This window comes from Notechis scutatus, chromosome Z (genome assembly GCF_049901735.1).
Source record: "Notechis scutatus isolate UNSWTSFEM ecotype Mainland chromosome Z, rNotScu1.2, whole genome shotgun sequence".
Lineage (NCBI taxonomy): Eukaryota > Metazoa > Chordata > Lepidosauria > Squamata > Elapidae > Notechis > Notechis scutatus.
Genome location: NC_142025.1, coordinates 8169876 through 8190169, shown reverse-complemented (window position 1 = coordinate 8190169; position 20294 = coordinate 8169876).

The following is a 20294-nucleotide window of genomic DNA, read 5'->3' as shown; positions in this document are numbered from 1 at the left end:
CACAGATCCGGATTTAACATGGTGAATTTTAGTCCAGGGTTGTAGGAGGGAGGAATTCTTTCCTAGAGGGCAAAGGGATAAAGTGGAGCTTGGAATATCTTGTGGGCAAGAAAAGAGCAAATCAAACCCACCCTCGCAATTCACAGAATGTGTTCTATAGTTATTGCAGGTAATTGCTTCAGTCTGGCAAGATTCTGTCTGTAGGTGCACAGAAATAAAATAATTCATTCCACATGGTTCTTTGGGTTGTTTGGATTTGACACTTAAGTGGTAAAATGTGATCTGGAGCAAATATAATCACGTACTTAAAACAAACTGATCTTTCCTAGGAATGTTTGTTTACTTAGAAAATTTATATGGTCACCCAACGCACACATTGTGACTCTGAGCAGCTCACAGAAATAAAGCTCCAGCACAACACCCAATAAATTCTTAGTCCACCCCATCCACCAGTCATAACAATCACACCACTTGATGGGCTTCATATCACCTTGAGGTCGCAGGCCTGTTGGCAAAACTGTATCTTCAAGGCCTTTTATAAGCACGTCAAAGTGGAGGCCAATCTTACTTCCACAGGGATGATATCCCACAGGGAGGGAGCCATCACAGAGGAGGCCCTTCTTTTTGGTCCTAGCTGATGGACGTCCTTAAGAGGAGGGGACTTGTAACATCCCTTGCCTCCTTATCTGGTGGGCTAGAGAGATATAACTGGGAAAAGATGGTTCTTCAAATAAATCATTCCACAGCTGAGGAAAATGGCCTCTGGAGACATTGGGGCATGGGAAACTCCTCTCTTAAGATATTTCTGATGGATGCTGCCTAAATGCCGGAAATCACATTTTGTTTTTCAAATCCAGCCCTTGTCAACAGTAACTCTCTTTTTAACTATCTCAGCTGTGGTATTTTGTGGTATCAGTTTTTACTATGGTATCACTCATCCTGGCTTAGGCTATTTGAGTTTGTTACAGCTGCTTTATAGCGTTATCTGATTTATGATTGGGCTCTAACTTATCTCATTCCTCACTGTGAACTGATTGGTGAATTGATGGCAAAACTCATCTCAGACCTACAGCTTTGGGAAGAAAACTTATCTGCTGGATGAATTCTTCAATTCCCAAATTCAGTTAATTGTTTTTATACTTCTCTGCTTTTTTTTTTTTTTTTTTGACTTCAGCAACTTTCAATCACTTCCAGTGGAAAGGTAGAATATAGATTTAGTAAATAAAACAAATAATTCTTATAATTGGTTATAAGAATGCTGAATAGGACTTTTAAAAAAGCAGCTTTGCAAATAAATGATCATTGTTTTATTAGGCTTATGTATCTCAGCGCAGTATCTCTTAGTGGTTAGTTGCATGGCAGAAACATTTTTCCACGTATATTTTAGTGCCTATATTATTGCTTTTATTTTATTTTTTAAATTAATCAAATTTATATAGCTATCTATCTCACAATTAATGGTTCTGGGCAGCATACAGTAGTTACTTGTTACGTGCTCCTATTATTATTTTTTAATATTAAAATAATTAAGAATACAAATATATTTAACCTTTGAAATATTTTTAAAAAATGAATCAGGGCTCTTATGTCAATACTGAATAAAAGTGATAACTGTACTATGAAATGTCTACTATTTTAAAAATGTTCTTCATTGGAGAACCATTGTTGATGTTAGCTATTCTTTTCACTGCTTATTCTCAATTGTTCTCCTTTTACTTTCAATCTTTTGTTGCATTGTATTATTTCTGGACTCCGAAAAGCTTCTTTGCAATGAAATCAGTCATGTAGAGAGATAGCTGTGTTTAATTGTTTTCGACTATAACAGTAAAACATGCTTTCCAATAAATACTGCCCTGATGTGTTTAAAATGTATACATATCCAGTGATTATTCTGATTATGCGCCATCAAGTCAGTGTTGAACTTTAGTGGCCACGTACAGATAGTCCTCAACTTATGACCACATAAGTTATGACCACAACTGAACCCAATATTTCCATTGCTAAGCAAGGCCGCTGTTAAATGAGTTTTGCCCCATTTTATGACCCCTTTTTTTGTCACAGTTGTTTATAAGCAAATTACTGCAGTTGTCAAGCGAATTACACATTTGTTAAGTGAACTTAGGTTTCCCCCATTAATGTTGCTTGTTGAATGCTAACTGGAAAGGTCACAAATGGTGATCACATGACCTTGAGACAGTGCAACTGTCATAAATACATGCCAGTTGCCAAGTGTCTGAGTTTTGGTCACGTGACCATGGAGATTCTGCAATGGTTGTATGAAAAATAGTCACGTCACTTTTTTGCAACACTATTGTGATTTCAGTCTACTAAATGAATGGTTGTAAGTCAAGGACTATCTGTAGACAGATTTTCTTGAAATGATTTGTCCCTAACTTGGTCTTCCAAGACCAAATCACCACTATAAGTGAGTCCCTCCTTCCCTTACTACTGATCTTCTTCTTCTCTTCCTTTCCACCATTCTCAGCATTTAAGCGTTCTTCATAAATTTAGTGTCAGGACCCCGACATGCACCCCCATTCAAATTATAAGTCTCCAGCCATATCTCTCAGATAAAAAAGATTGATTTATTTGGAGTTGACATGTCGGTGTTTCCTGATCGAAGCCAACTCTGACACATCATTCATTTCACCCTTGACCCTGGTCTTCCCCCTCCCCCTGGATGTATATTCTCCAATGAGACACATCCATAGCCAAGAGTCATGCTCTCCAGTAATAATTTTGTGTGCCAGAAGCTTCGATTGCCAAAGTGATTATCTGATGCCTTTAACAAATGCATTGCTTTCCCCGTCTCCCTTTCTGCTGGCAACTAAAAAGACCAAAGAAGTATTCTTTAGTTGACATTTAGGTTTTTGTATTGAATGATTATAAGTTAGCAACTTGGTGTCAATTGTTAGTGACCACATAGATTTTCTCCAGGACAATCTATTCCTCACTTGGCCTTTTACCTCTTCCAACTGTGCACTTATCACCACTGTAAATGGGTACGTGAACCACGGTGGTACAGTGGTTAGAATGCAGTACTGCAGGCTACTTCTGCTGACTGCTGGCTGGCTGCAATTTGGCAATTCAAATCTCGTCAGTCTCAAGGTTGACTCAGCCTTCCATCCTTCCGAGGTGGGTAAAATGAGGACCCAAATTGTTGGGGACAATAGGCTGAATCTGTAAACTGCTTAGAGAGGGCTGTGAAGCACAGTGAAATGATATATAAGTCTAAGTGCTGTTGCTATTGGGTGTTTTTTCAGCCCTAGAAAGGTAATTTTATTTAATCTTGTTTTTGTAAATTTTTTATTGAAATATGAAACATTAAAATACAAGTAAATCTAAAAATAACTTTTTACAAATCTCAATCTTCTTTGACAGTACTAAAATTCTTGGCTATATACATACATTTCCATACATTTCTAATTATTCATATACATATACATATTTATATATTCTTCTGATCTATACATTTCCTATTCCTATTATCTATCCATTGGTACCAATTTTCCCAAACTGTGTAATATTCCGAGTCTTCCTTGTTGTTTAACTCTAAAGTGAGTTTATCCATTTCTGCACAATCAAAAAAAAAAAGGACTACTAAACAATCTGTTGGTATGGTGATCATTTTCCAGCATTGTGCGAGTGCAATTCTCACTGCTGTGGTTATGTGTAAAATCAAATATTTTATCTTTTTAGGATACTTTCCCTTGATAATCCTCAAAAGAAACAATGCCAGCTTCAATTCTGTTTGGCAATGTGTAATTTCGTTTAACCATTTTTGTATTTTAATCCAATATTTTTTTAACTCCCAGGCAAAGCCACCATGCATGGAAGAAGGTACCTTGCACCTGTTTACATTTCCAGCAGTTAGGGTTTAAATTTAGAGCTATTGCTATTGTTATCCATCTTGTTGCTAGTTACCCTTTTCTCTTGTCTTCCACCATACCCATATACACAATTAATGTTTATTTGTAAAATAGCTATTAACTAAGAGGGAAGGCAATTAGAAAGAAAATAAAACTCCAGTTTAGTATAGATTGGGATACATTAAGCCAAGACAGGCAATGATTCAGTCGCTGGAGTTCTTGCTTTCTTGCTTTCTTTTCAATGAATTTGGCTAAAGGTTCAGGCAGATAGCAATCAGAATGGAAAAGGGGCAACTGCATTGATTACTGATTGAATAATGATTCATGAAGCTTTGAATGAGCTCCTGAGCATATGAAAATCTAAAGCAGCGATCCTCAACCTTTCAGGCTCCACGGACTGGTAGAGGGGCCAGCAGTGGCAGGGAGAGGCTTTCATGCCTGCAATCTAGATCCTGTGCATGCACAAGTGAAGCTTCACCCACCCACCTGCCCCTTAGATGGCTCAGTTTTAAACAGGCCATGAACCAGCACTTATCCATGGACCAGGATTGGGGACCCCTGATCTAAAGGAAAAAGAACAGCCCATATCAGAGGTGGTATTCAGCAGGTTCTGACCAGTTCTGGAGAACCGGTAGCTGAAATGTTGAGTAGTCCGGAAAACCGGCAATTACCAACTTCTGACTGGCCCTGCCGACCCCATCTGTTCTCTGCCTCCTGAGTCCCATCTGATCGGCTGGATCTTCTTTGGTTGCCCTGCACAGGAGAACGGAGCTGGAAAGCAGGTTTGTGGGGTGAGGAGGGAATGGGATTTTTCAGTACCCTTCTCCTGCCATGCTCACCAAGCCACGCCCACCAAGCCATGCCCACAGAAACGGTAGTAAATTTTTTTGAATCGCATCACTGCTCCTCTTGTCAAAAGGTTGCAAAAGGGAAGCCCATGACCTTGGGACATAAATACCGGTCATAAGTAAGAGTTAGTTAGTTAGCCAAGCATCTGAATTATGAGCATGGGATCATGGGAATGCTACAAAAGTCATTAAGTGTGAAAAATGGGTATAAGTCATTTTTTTCAGGGCAGTTGTTAACTTCGAACAGTCATTAAATGAACTGTTGTAACTACCTGTATAAAGTTAAGTTTTGATATTTTTTTACCGGGAGTTCTGAATTTGAAGTTCTAGATTTCTTCATATAGTAAATAATACAATTTTGTATCACAGATTATATATATTTGTATACAAGAGAGAATGCTTTTTCTTAGGTGAATACTGGATTTAAAACATAATGATGAGGACACTTTTCCTTAAGCTGTTTCCACTGAGATGTGTGACAGCATTGCAATTTCTGGGAATTTCCAAACATTCTGAAGAATTAAAGTTGGGAAGGCTCTAATAGATGTATCTTGAGTTGTGTTGTTTCTGGTTCTGTTCTGAAAAAGTGAAATTTTCTTTCAAACTTCCACCCTACCCCTATGCAACACTTTGTGTTTGGAAGCAAAAGGTTGCTTCAGAGCTTGTGAGACCAATGTTGCCTGTGGGCTAGATCCAACCCCAATGCAAGGAAGAAAGATCAGCCTGGTCTACCCATTGCCAAGAGGAAAGATCAGGCCAGCGTAGCTTTGGCCCAGTCTACCCAGTGCAGAGAGGAAACATGCCAGAAGTTTGAGGAGTGGCATCAAGCTGGCCACACCCACCCAAATGGCTACGCCCACCCAAATGGCCACACCCATCCAGTCCAGAATTTCTAATAATTCTGTTATCTGATAATCCTTACAGCTGATTCATATGGAGAAATAAGTTTTAGAGATGGGCTTATAGAGAATGGGATAAAGTGTGGAACGAAGAGGTGTTTGGTTATACTTTAAGAGGTTAGTAATAAGTTTTTAATATTGTCTATACCTGCTAGGGTGAGGACATTTCTTTTTTATTTTTCTGCACTTACTTAATCTTTAATTGTTCAAATACTTCAGCATTATGTAGTTGTATTAGTTTTGTGTGTGTGATAATATTCACTAAAATTATTGGAAAAATGAATATAATGTGTTAAAATTTGCACCAATATTGATCATTCTTTTGGAGAATACCAAGGTTAAAATCAGAGGTTTCTTGAGGATTATTGCATAAAAGAAGAAAATCTCTATTAGAAATGATTCAGTTTTGCTAAATAATATTAAGATGATTGAAAGCCAGTCTTGTATAGAGGTTAACAAACCAGTCGAGAAACTGGAAGACTCTGAATTCTAGTCCCACCTTAGGCATGAAGCCAGCTTGTGACCTAAGACCAGTCACTCTCTCTCGGCCCTAGGAAGGTGGCGATGGCAAACTTTTCCAAACTTTGCCAAGAAAACTGCAGGGATTAATCCAGGCCATCACCAGGAATCCACAATATTTGAAGGTGCAAAAAAGATAATGAAGCAGAGTATTGAGGATGAAAGGATAGTTCAAAAGTCGCCCACAAAGGGTTTTTGTTTCCACATTTAACCCAATATCCAGAACAACCTGAACTATTTCAAGATACATGAAGGAATACTGGGAATTTAGATTTAGATTTTTTAAAAATCCTGCCTTTCTTAATTTTATTTATTATATTTTTCCACCATCCCCCTGTCCCATAATGTGAATCCATTATTTACAAATAGCACAGTGACCATACTTAATATTTCCTTCCTCCTTCTGTTTCCCCCTCAACCACAACTCTATGAGATGAGCTGGGCTGGGAGAGTGACAGGCCCAAAGTCACCCAGCTGGCTTTCATGCCTAAGGCAGGGTTAGAACTCATTGCCTACTGGTGATCAGCCCAAAGTTATGCTGCTGGCTTTCATGCCTAAGGCGGGGTTAGAATTTACTGGCTCCTGGTGATTGGCCCAAAGTCACCCAACTGCTTTGATGCTTAAGGTGGGATTAAAATTTATTGGCTCCTGGTGATTGGCCCAAAGCCACCCAACTGCTTTGATGCCTAAGGCGGGATTAGAATTTACTGGCTCCTGGTGATTGGCCCAAAGTCATCCAACTGGTTTTGATGCTTAAGGCGGGATTAGAATTTACTGGCTCCTGGTGATTGGCCCAAAGTCACTCAACTGCTTTGATGCCTAAGGCGGGATTAGAATTTACTGGCTCCTGGTGATTGGCCCAAAGCCACCCAGCTGGCTTTCATGCCTAAAGTGGGATTAGAACTCATGATATTCTGGTTCAATGCTTTAACCATTAGACCAAACTGGCCCTAAATTCCACATATTTTAAAGTTGCTGATGTTAAGAATCACTGGTCTAGAGAAATATACATGGACTAAAATTTATAAAAGCTATGCAGGCACGCCTTCTTTTTTTAAAATATTGTCTCAAACTAGGTAGTTTAGAAGATGGTTATTGGACTGGGCCCAGGGATGGGTTGCTACGGATTCGCCCAGGACCCGTTGCTAACATTATGGCTGGGTCAGAGAATCTCCAAATCCCACCCTTGGCTGCCCCTCCACCCCTCCCTCCCCCTCCCCTCCCCTCCCAGGAGTTTCCATGCTGCCCATTTTGGATGTGAGGTAAGTGCAGGAGGCTCAAGGAGGGGGGGAAACGGGCCTCCCGGAAGTTCTGGAAGTCTGAAAACAGACCCGTTTCTGGCCTCTGGAGCCCGGGAGAGGCAGTTTTCGCCCTCCCAGAGGCTCAAGGAAAGTCTCCAGAGCCTGGGGAAGGCGAACCCCACCCCCTTGGTGCATGAGGCCGACCAGGCCATGCCCACCATGGCCACCCACCCAGAAACCAGACAGAGAACCCGTTGCTGAAATTTTTGAAGCCCACTCTGACTGGGCCTCATGCTATATGCCTCAGAATCACCTCCTCTTAAGGAGAGGGCGCTAATATAGTGTTAGAGCCTGTATTAGCTACTGAATAGTAGATGGCACAACAGATAGATCTGGCCTTAACACAGGGGTGGGATTCAAATTTTTAACAACCGGTTCTGTGGGCGTGGCTTAGGTGGTGGGCGTGGCTTGGTGGTCATGTTATTGGCTGGGTGTGGCCAACTCAACATCACTCACATCGAGGCACGCATCTCCTCACCTGGCCTCTCATGACTGTGGGGATGCTGCAACATTTGTAAGTGTGAAAAATGGTCATAAGTCACTTTTTTCAATGGTCACTCCACACAAGCAAAGTACCAGCAAAGGAAGGGGGAAAAAACTCCAGAGAAGTTCCAGAGACAGGAAGTCTAGTACTGCCAAGAATGTAATAAGGATTAATGGAGAGACAGTTTCTATAAGCAACACCAGAATGTTTCCTTCCTGCCTTCCTTACAGGATTAGGCCAGTAATTTCTTCTAACAACCGGTTCTCCAAACTGCTTAGGATGTTAACTGGTTCTAGCGAATAGGTACGAACTGGTATAATCCCACCCCTGCCTTAAAACCATTCATGTAGTGACCATTTTAAGTTACAATGGTTACAAAATTGCAAAGTTTTCACACTTACAACCACTGCAGCATCCCCATGGTCACACGATCAAAATTCAGGTGCTTGGCAACTAGTTCATACTTACGAAGGTTGCAGCGTCCAATGATTATGGAATCCCCTTTTGCAACCTTCTGACAAGCAAAGTCTATGGAGAAACCAGATTCATTTAACAACCATGGCAAGAAAGGTTATAAAATGGGGTATGACTCACTTAATAACTGCCTTGCCAAGCAACAGAATTTTTAGGTTCAATTGTGGTCATAATATGACTGGTTTCATCCTTATGGACTCTTCAGGTGTATGGATTATCTAAACTACATAGCAGTTAGCACACGTAGGAATTAGTGTTTGTTCAAAGCAGAACTGCATTCCCCTTCCAAGACCAGATTCACCGCTCAGTACTTATTTTTATTTATTTATTTAAAGCAGTTATAGCCACCCATCTTCTAACAAATTATGAGCAGCACTGAATCAAATTATTTCTGAATTCTACTTCAACGGTAGATGTTCAAAATGGTGTAAGGACCACACGGTGCATTTTATCATTTTTCTCTTCCTTGTCAGCTATAATTATTCCTATCTAAGGCCCATGTTTTAGTTGTGTCACAGCTAAACTACTATAACATGTTGTACATGGGACTGCCCTCAAAGATTAATAAGATACTTCAGGAAAGCACTTGAAGCATTTGTCCATAAGTCAATAAGTCCATAAGGATACATATATTGTGGAGCCCTTGATATTCTCTGAGCTTTGTTGCTTGCTTGAAGAAGTTCCATGCTAACACTGATATTACTTGATTGGGTAATGAAACAACCAATAACCAAGCTCAGAGGCCATCAAGAATTCCACAGTTCAACACATATACTCTTCTATTGATACAAATACATGTGTAGAAGTGATTCAGGTAGAAACCTTCGTAATTCCCTAAAGTGTAAGAAGGACACACAGCACAGCCAGATTTGCAAGGTGCTGTTATTGTAGGACATCTCAATCAAAGTAACTTAGCTTACCTATGAAGTTGATTTCCTGCCTGATCTATCTAGCGAGGTTGAGATCTACTAATGTGGACAGCTGTAAGTGCTAGAATGTTAAAGGGATCCAGGCATATTACAGTGAGTTCTAATGGAGCTGAACAGATAATCTATTTGCTCTGGGATCCAGTTCAAGATTTTGATATTTTTAAAGCTGTAAAACATTGGGGCTCTGAGCACTTAAGGAACTTGCCTGTAGCTGCCTGTCCTATCATAAGATCTGCAGATAAGACTGTGAGTATTAAGAGTAAGATTCTCCTCTCTTAAAACACCTCACAGAGAGCCCAACAAGCTATCATGATACCCAAACCAAGCATGCTATAAATTTTCCATTGGCATTGAATATTGTAAGATGATCTTGCTGTGTTTTTTATTTCTTTCTCAGGTTGGTTTTGAGATGTATTTTTTTATCATTTACCATATAGCTATATGAATAATGACCACCCTGCTTTTAAATGACCTTTCCGAAAACATCTTTATGTTAGCGAATAGAGAGGATTTCCCCCAGAGAGTGTGAAACCAAATCTGTTAGGAGATTGTGGGAAACTGGCTACTGCCTTATCATTTGTAAGAGATCCACACACAAGATCCAGCACACTATTCAGTAACATATCTGCACATTTCCCAAGCGTTTATTTTGCTTCTTCTCATTCCACTATCCAAAGATCCAATCTGGTCTCGGACAATTCACGGCTAATTCCTCAAATAGAACACTCTAGAAGCGCGGTGCAGGAAGAGGGGGAAACAAGATAAAAGGAACCGCTTAGCTTAGCCCCACCCAAGTTCGAGGGCGGAGGGGGGGGGAATAACTTGGAAAGTAAGAAGCGTCGCCGCGATGCACCCCCCCTCCCGCGTTGCTCTTGCCAACCTCTTCCAAATATCCCCCCCACTCCCCGCGCAACTACGTGCAAAGCTGGTGGGGAAATACGGCGATGCGTTTTTAGAGCTGCTCTAACGTGGCATAGTACAGGTGGCAAAAGCCCGATCTTTCAGGTAAAGCGCGCCATTCCCAAAACCATTCCTAGGAAACAGCGTGTAAATGTAAATGCTTTTTTACAAAAGCATAATTGTTTTTTTTTAAAGCGTAGTTGGGTGCACGCGCGCCCTCAACCAGCAAATAACTTAGATGTATAAGAAGTCAACAGAAGGTGTACCCGTTTCCCCACCACCTTCCTTTCTCATTGTGCACCCTAACTTTCCCAAGGCATATTCGGGGCTCCCTTTTTCTTTTCTTTTCTTTTTTTTAAACCATCAACTTCGCACGTACCTTCACTCCTCCTTTGCCGCTGGGGCACCGGACGGTATTGGAAATGCCGGCCGTCTGGTTCATTTTGCGAAGTTTTGCGGGGGAGGGAGGGGGACAGGAGGGTCCTTTGAAGTTTTTACTGAGGCGCTTTCTTCCTCGGGCGGTGGGTAGTGTTGGAATGAGGACTGAGAAGCCCAGCGGGCTGCTTCCTCTCGCGTGGGGACCCGGAAGAGGGTGGCTGAGGTGGCGCTGCGCTTCCCAGGCGAGGGGGTGCCTGGAAAAAGCGCGTGGAAATGCGTCTTCCCCTTTTTGGTGTAGAAGTCGGAACCGCGGCAGCCTCTCTGGCGACGGTTTTGCTGGACTTTCCGCAGTAGAGGCGCTCCACCTCCACGCGGCCGAGAGAGCCCGAAGTTTCTGCAGGAGGAGAGGGCGAGGCGGGAGAGGGCGCGCTGCTAGGCGCGGCGCCAAAGATGCCGCTGCCTCAGCAAACCTCTCTTCAAGAAAATGGGTCTGTTCCCCATGCTTGGGATACCCGGCATCCCCCTTTCTTCAGCCCCTTTTGGTTGCGCGGGGGAGGGGTTGCCTTCCTTCCACCCGGAGCCCTTCCTCTCCCCTCCTTCCTTCACGCCCGGCCACTCTGAGGCTAGCTGCTGGCAGCGCGCGCGAGAGGTGGGGGCTCTTTAACCTGTCGGCAAAGGCACGAAGCTGAGCCGCCGCCCCCTCCCCTGCCGTCTTCCTGCCCTGCCGCAGAAGGCGCTTTCCGACGAGCGGTGCATGACCCAGCCCAATGCTGAGCTGAAGCGCCTGTTAATGGCCAGGTGGCTACGCCGAAGAGGAGAGGCGGGCCGGTGGCTGCGGCAAGGGGCTAATCCTGTTCCCCGGGCCAGACCCCTCGCCCACCACAGGCTCCGCGTTGGCCGAGCAGAGCTTCCTCGTGAATTGAACCCTATAGCCCGCCTTTTCTATAGGCTTAGCCGAGCCATGAATCCTGTTGGATTCCAGAAACCCTGCTTCCCTCAAAAGAGGGGCCAGTCTGGTTTTCCTGGGCAAAACGCCAGCCTGGCTACAGCTGGTTTTCTACAAGCGCGCGCTTCTGAAAGTTCTTTCCGTGGTCCTGAAATTCCTTGACTTTTAAGAGCTAGACTGCACTTCAGCCCTAATATCGCCTCTCCTCCCTGACAGCCTCGGAGGTGCTGGTTTGGATTTCTCGGGGCGCTGATGAACACCGCAAATTTTTAAAAGAGACGGGTCGTCCTTGCAACCCTGGGAACGGCGTTCTGTTGCCCAAATCTGGTGCCTTGGGAACGGTTGGGTGACCACTTATGTTCCCTGTGGGAGAGAGCACCTGAGCCTGAAATGAGTCCTCTCTTGAGAGCAGAAAGTTGGGGAAAGCAATTTGTAGCTTGCTTGCCTCGGTAAAACTACCTTGAACCTTAAACACCTGTCGAGAAAAGCACAGTATTTTTCAACTCTGGCATCTTTAAGATGTCTGTACTTTAGAGTTGGTCTAGATATCTTAAAGTTGCCAAGTTGAGAAACACAGAGCCAAATATTTTTAGGCACCAAAATATACAGACTTCGAAGTTTGCACTTAGCCTTGAAATAGCTACACCAATAGATATCCTTTTAGATATCCTTGCTTGTTTTATGACATTTTGCCTGGTAATAAATGTTTGAGGTAGCCATAGAGTTTGAAGCTTTCCCCATAGATCAATACATCTATATCTAGTGCTATTTTTTGTATTTTTTATGAATCCTAAAGAGAGTTTCTATGCAACTGTTAAAAGAAATGCTCTCTTTCTCTCTGGTTATCCTAAATGCAGCAGGTGTTCTAAATCTCCATGTGACAATGACATTTCTGTACCATACAACTGTCAGTAATATTGTTGCACAAGTTTTATGTGGGATTATGGTCTAATAAAAGTTGCATTTCCATCCAAGTAGAAAATTATCCCACTTAAATCTTTGGTTATATTCCAGTGACCAATACTATGTTTTTGTGGTTATCCCTGCTGAGTAAAATTTTCAGATTATTATGGCCTGCTTTGCACAACAGGTTCTTTATATTCTGATTTACAAGACACAAATCGGTTTTCAATGCCAACTTGTTAGTAGAGGGAAAAAAAGAACTTTGCAGAACACATAATGCTTAAATAAGTGACTATTTCCTTTTTTCATTTAGATCTTCTGGCCAAATAAGAACAAGAGTACAGTGTACATCAGTGCTAAGTAAGCATGATAGTATGATTATAGAGTTATAAAGAATGATTGTTTATTGTTATGTGGGCATTGGACCAAAATGACATACCCACATCTTAATCCTCGAGATAGTTGTGAGATGGTTTAGCTACAGATGTGAAAAACATCCTTCCAGGACTGTGGAGTTCTTAAGCAGAAGTAATATCAGCATTTGTAATAACTCATCTATAAATTTGGTAAATAAATCCGTTGGTGGGATGTGCTTCCTGACAAGCTGTGCTATAAATTTGGTGGATCCTCCCTTCTCTGTACAATCACCAGTCATTTGACACCAAATAAGATTTAAAATGTGCTGCTCCAAGTTCATGGTTTAGTAGGGCAGTGTTCACTCATTGCTGAGCAAAGTACTTTCTCCCTAATAAATCAAGCCACAGATTTTGCATTGCATCCTTTAAAAAAAATATTAGTTGAACTGAGTTTCTTGGATATGAAACAGTACAGTAACCTTGCGCGAGGAAAAATACAATTAAGGTTGACTTAAATCCCCAGCCTCCTTTGTAACAGTGGGAAGAGGGCTAAGAAGAGACCTAGTACAATGCCCCTTCCTGCCCAAGGCAGGAGTCTTTATACCAACCCACACAAGTAGTCTAAACTTTTGTTGAAATCCTCCAGCAATGGAGCACCCACAACTACAGGAAGCAAAGAATTCCATTGATAATTGTTCTCACTTTCAAGAAATTCCTCTTTTTTTCCAGGTTACACCTCCCTCTTACCAGTTTCCACCCATTGCTTCTTGTCCTGCCCACAGCTACTATGGAGAGTAAACCAACCCCTTCCTCTCTGTGACAGTCCTTCAAGTATTGGATGATGGCTACCCTATTTCCCTCTTCATTAGGCTAAACATCCTGACAGTATGTAGTAGGGACTTTTACAAATTAATGTTGGTAAAGAGAATCTATTCAGTCTTTGGTACTATACTGGAAGTGGCCAGTCAGAAAAACCTTCTGTACTTACTTGAAGAGAAACTGATGATTTAAATAAATTGATAGTTAATTATTATGTTTCCATGGAAAAATCAAAATCTTGAGTTTTCTCTCTCTATGATTGTTGTGATTAACTTAAGCAGAATAAAAGAATTTTTTTGATAAATTTACCCACCAATTATGCCAATTTTCCTGGTACTTCACAAACACCAGTGATTAGAGGGAGCTATGCTACCCCTCCTTACCTGAACAAGTCAGTGAATTTTTTTCACTATCATGCCAGCATTCAGTAGCAAGAAAAGCAAGAACAAAGTGCTTGCGGAAGGCTATGGATAATTTTATCTTAAAAAGAGATGAGTATTTATTATTTCCCTCTTATTAGTTGTCCTTCTCCCCGGTTTGTCTCTCTTCTTTTACCAGTCTTGCTTTGACATTTATCTATAGCTTAAATTTCATAAATCATGAAACTTTTTGATTCTATTAATTCTTTCTTTATCTTATTTTACTCCTTTTCCTTTTTCAATATTACCCACCTAATGAACTATTCTTTAGCTCTTGATAATGTGCCAATCTTTTAAGAATGGTCTTCTCTGTCCCTAATGGAAAGGATGTGATGTGTTGGCTGTAGCAAGTTGGTTGTGGCAAATTGTCATAGACCCTTCTCAATCTAGATGAGTATTTTCCAACCGTGGCCAGGAAAGATGTTGGGCTTCAATTCCCAGACTTCCCTAGCCAACCAAGCAGATTGTAGAATTCTGTTTTCAGTCACAAAGGAATATGTAATATTCCAAATAAAAATCACGTCGAGCACCAAAAATGTTTGCCAGGTAACAAGTTGCTCAGAATTTTTCATCTATTTATATATCATTTTCAGTGCTGCTTTTTTTTTTAACCCAAGCAGTGATTAAACAAAAATAACACAAAATTAGATTGGCAGTGATGCAGATATTCAGGATGTCTAAGGAGACAAAATTTGCAGTTTAGAAACTGAGGTTGAAATTCAGATGATAGCTGGGAAATTCAACATCATCTTTTATATTTGGAAGCTGTAACATTTAATGCCCCGATAAGTTAGTCCTCTCAAGTATCAATTATTTTACCTCATCATTTGTCTTCAGAAACCTGAAGGAGAATAATTTTAGGAAGTAACCCATTTAGGCTACTTTGTACTCCATCAGTAGCTTCAACAATATATGTTGGAACTGAGCAAGAAAAGCATGATCCTTCCCTTATAATCAAAATCTATAATTAAATTAGTAGCCACCAATGGGTCTGTGATCTCAATGGCAAATATATCACACTTATAAAAAAGGTAGTCCTCAATATACAACCATGTCAAGTGTTAGGAAAACCAGAAGATCCAGATAGTTCAAATGGGTATAAAATTTTATTGTAAGCTTAAGCTCTCTCAAAAATCTGAATTACTAATGTCTAATGGAAATTAGCTGGAAATAAGAGTAGAAGAAATTCAAAGACTTAGATCTCTTGTGGGTCACCAGTCATGAGTCTCTTTGTGTCCACTAATTTCCTGCTAATTTCCCTTGGCCATTAGTAGTCAAGATTCTTGTAGAGAGATTAAGGCTTAGCCCAATTATCTCCTACAACTATTTGTCTAGCCATCATCTAAAATTACAATGGCACTGAAAAATTTACTTATAACAGTTCCTCACATGACCACCATAGCACCCCCATGATCACATTAACAAAATTCAAGCACTTGATAATGGACAGTATTTACAATGGTTGCAGCATCCCAGGGTCATGTAATTTCCATTTGTGGCTTTCCCAGCCAGTTTCCCACAAGGAACGTCAATGGGTTAGGGTTAGGTTAAGGTTAGAAAGTCAATGGGGGAAGCTGGATTTGCTTAGCAACCACATCATTCATATAACTGTCGTGATTCACTTAACAACTATGACCAAAGAGAACGTAAAATCAGGTGTAACCCATTTAATAACTACCTTCTTAGCAACACAAATTCTCACTGCAATTGTGGTTGTAAGTCGATGACTACCGGTACATGAGAAAATTCAGTCTAAGTTCATTGACATGGTCAGCACCACGGACAGTTCCACTAGGGAAATAGCAATTCTATTAATAATACTGTAACAGAAATAGAGGAAAATATTGATGTTTTCTTTTCTAAAAGAAAATGGCTTTTATTTTAAGATGATGTCTTCCCAAGGAGCAGTAAGGAAACACATATAACAACCCCAGTCCTTGTCAAAGAGGATGGTCAGCTCCATCAGAAACCAGCACATGTATGTGTGTTTGTGGTGTGTGTGTGTGTGTAATATATACACTGCTCAAAAAAATAAAGGGAACACTTAAATAACACAATGTAACTCCAAGTCAATCACACTTCTGTGAAATCAAACCGTCCACTTGGGTAGCAACACTGATTGACAATCAATTTCACATGCTGTTGTGCAAATGGAATAGACAACAGGTAGAAAGCATAGGCAGTTAGCAAGACATCCCCAATAAAGGAGTGGTTCTGCAGGTGGTGACCACACACCACTTCTCAGTTCCTATGCTTTCTGGCTGATGGTTTGGTCACTTTTGAATGCTGGCGGTGCTTTCACTCTAGTGGTAGCATGAGATGGAGTCTACAACCTACACAAGTGGCTCAGGTAGTGCAGCTCATCCAGGATGGCACTTCAATGTGAGCTGTGGCAAGAAGGTTTGCTGTGTCTGTAAGCGTAGTGTCCAGAGCGTGGAGGCACTACCAGGAGACAGGCTGGTACATCAGGAGATGTGGAGGAGGCTGTAGGAGGGCAACAACCCAGCATCAGGACCGCTACCTCCGCCTTTGTGCAAGGAAGGACAGGAGGAGCACTGCCAGAGCCCTGCAAAATGACCTCCAGTGGGCCACAAATGTGCATGTGGCTGCTCAAACAGTCAGAAACAGACTCCATGAGGGTGGTATGAGGGCCCGACATCCACAGGTGGGGGTTGTGCTTACAGCCCAACACCGTGCAGGACGTTTGGCATTTGCCAGAGAACACCAAGATTGGCAAATTCGCCACTGGTGCCCTGTGCTCTTCAGATGAAAGCAGGTTCACACCGAGCACATGTGACAGATGTGACAGGGTCTGGAGACACCATGGAGAATGTTCTGCTGCCTGCAACATCCTCCAGCATGACCGTTTTGGCAGTGGGTCAGTAATGGTATGGAGTGGCATTTCTTTAGGGGGCCGCACAGCCCTCCATGTGCTCGCCAGAGGTAGCCTGACTGCCATTAGGTACTGAGATGAGATCCTTAGACCCCTTATGAGATCATATGCTGGTGCGATTGGCCCTGGGTTCCTTCTATTGCAAGACAATGCTAGACCTCATGTGGCTGGAGTGTGTCAGCAGTTCCTGCAAGACAAAGGCATTGATACTATGGACTGGCCCACCCAGACCTGAATCCAATTGAACACATCTGGGGCATCATGTCTCACTCCATCCACCAATGCCACATTGCACACAGACTGTCCAGGAGGTGGGGGATGCTTTAGTCCAGGTGTGGGAGGAGATCCCTCAGGAGACCATCCACCACCTCATCAGGAGCATGCCCAGGCATTGTAGGGAGGTCATATAAGCATGTGGAGGCCACACACACCACTGGGCCTCATTTTGACTTGTTTTAAGGACATTACATCAAAGTTGGATCAGCCTGTAGTGGTTTTTTCCACTTTAATTTTGAGTGTAACTCCAAATCCAGACCTCCATGGGTTGCTAAATTTGATTTCCATTGATAATTTTTGAGTGATTTTGTTGTCAGCACATTCAACTATGTAATGAACAAAGTATTTAATAAGAATATTTCATTCATTCAGATCTAGGATGTCTTATTTTTGTGTTCCCTTTATTTTTTTGAGCAGTGTATGTATGTATGTGTGTGTATATATATATATATATATATATATATATATATATATATATATATATATATATATATATATATATATATATATATATATATATATATATATACATACACATACATACACACACACATATATATATATGCACATATACATATACATATACATACATACATACATACATACATACAAACAATATATATATATATATATATATATATATATATATATATATATATATATATATATATATATATATATATATATATATATATATATATATATATATGGATCTTTGGTTATTCGGGTTTTCCCCGCGTAAGATTGGAAGTATCTAGGCAACGTTTCGATGAAGTCTCATTCATCATCTTCAGGCTTCTGTCTTCAGCTCTGTGCTTCTCAGAGTGATGTGAGCTTGCAGCTGCTTCTTCCTTTTAACTGCTAGTGGGGTGTGACTTGATTGGGTGGGGGCTTGGCTGTGTTCTGATTGGGTGGGGGTGTGTTCTCATTGGTTGGGGTTTGGCTGTGTTCTGATTGGTTGGGGGTTGGCCATGTTCTGATTGGCTGGAGGTGTGTTCTGTTCAGGTGGGGGCTTGGTTGTGCTCAGGTTGGTCTTAGTTACTGGGGGATTTGAGCTGGTGAGCTGTGATCTTGCTGTTTGGCTTCGAGTTCGTGGTCGTGCTGCATCTTCATGGGGGGGGTCAGTTCGCTTCATGTATGGCTCAGAGGGGTTTGAAGTGGGTAGTGATGCAGCTGCAGTGCGGCTTCTGGTCTGTGGTCGTGTCTCATCTTCTGTGTGGGTGTGAGTCTGCTTTTTACGTGGAAGTGTGGTGGTGGCATCTTGTGTGGCCAGACCCACACCCACGAGGGCCACACAAGAGGGCCACACAATCCTTTGGTTAGGACATCTGTTTCTGTTTTGGTGAGTTCTCTGTTGGAAACGTTGTGCACTAATTGTTTCAGGTGTTGTTGTAAGTACCCGCGAAAACTTAAGAAAACAAATATCAAACCTCTACGGGGAGGAAATAAACAGCCAGATCAAAACCTACAAGAAACTGGAAATTAAAAGAGCAGGAATATTATGTGACCTCCAATTCCTACGCAGCTGCAGAGACAACAATACTACACCAACCTGCTTCAAATTAACATTTCATCAAAGCACAGCAGCCACTAAACGTATCCTGAAAAGAACTGAAATGGCTCTACTAAGGAACGAGCTCCACAGTAAGAGATTCCAATTAGATCAGTTAAACAAAGATTTGCTAGCACTACACCTGGAACTGAGCAGCAAAATCCACCCTCTACTTTGGGACAAGATAAAACAACTTACAACTTGGAGAGCTGAATCTGAAGGCACTTACAAACAGGAAAAACTGTTGAAAAAATTAAAGAAATTAGAACATGACAAGAAAACCCCCAACAACTCACAACAACACCTGAAACAATTAGTGCACAACGTTTCCAACAGAGAACTCACCAAAACAGAAACAGATGTCCTAACCAAAGGATTCAATTATGCTATAGCACCCCAAAAAATCCCCACAGAATCCATCATATGTGCAGTAGAATCCAGCCTAACTAAATTAAATACAGATGAAGCTGATAAAATAAGACACCAAGTTACCAACATCCTATGCACAAGCAAACCACCCAAAAGCAACTTGCAGAAAAATGAAATTAAAGCGCTACAAACCCTGAAAAGAGATAGCAGCATAATCATCCTCCCAGCAGACAAAGGGAATGCCACTGTAGTAATGGACAGAAAAGACTATGAAACAAAATTGACAGACCTACTTCAAGACTCCACATACAAACCCAACCACATATCTGGAAAAATTAACCAAGAAGAAAATTATAACCAGCCACATAAGCAAAGAGATCCAACACACGATCATACCCAGAGAGAAATCTTCCAGATGCCCCAAACTATACGGCCTCCCAAAAATACACAAAGAAGGCATACCTCTCAGACCCATAGTCAGCTCCAGAGGAGCACCACTACAAAACCTAGCTAAACACCTAGCAAAAGAGCTACAACCCCATGCTGAAACAGCAGCTTCTCATGTACAAAACTCATACCACTTCTTGGAAATGATCAAAGATCTACACGTGGAGCAAGAAGATCTGCTTGTAAGTTTTGACGTGGTTTCACTATTCACTCAAGTCCCGATAAAAGAGACCCTTGAAATCATCAAAAATAAATACCAACCAGCTAAACACCTCATGGAACTAACAGAACACTGCTTAACCAACACATATTTCATATACAAAGGACAAAGATACAAACAAATAGAAGGAGCCCCCATGGGATCACCACTGTCACCTGTCATTGCAAACCTGTTCATGGAAGAATTCGAATCCAGAGCCCTGGCCAATGCCATCCTCAAACCCAAACTATGGTTAAGATACATCGATGACACATTCATGATTTGGCCCCATGGACAAAAAAACCTAAACAATTTCCTAACACACTTAAACAGCGACACCTCCAAAATCAAGTTCACCATGGAAACAGAAACAAACAAACAACTACCATTCCTAGATGTACTAATCTACAAAAAAACAGATGGCACACTAGGACACACCATATACCAGAAGAAAACACACACCAACCGCTACCTCAACGCCCAATCCCACCACCACCCAGCACAGATAAACTCC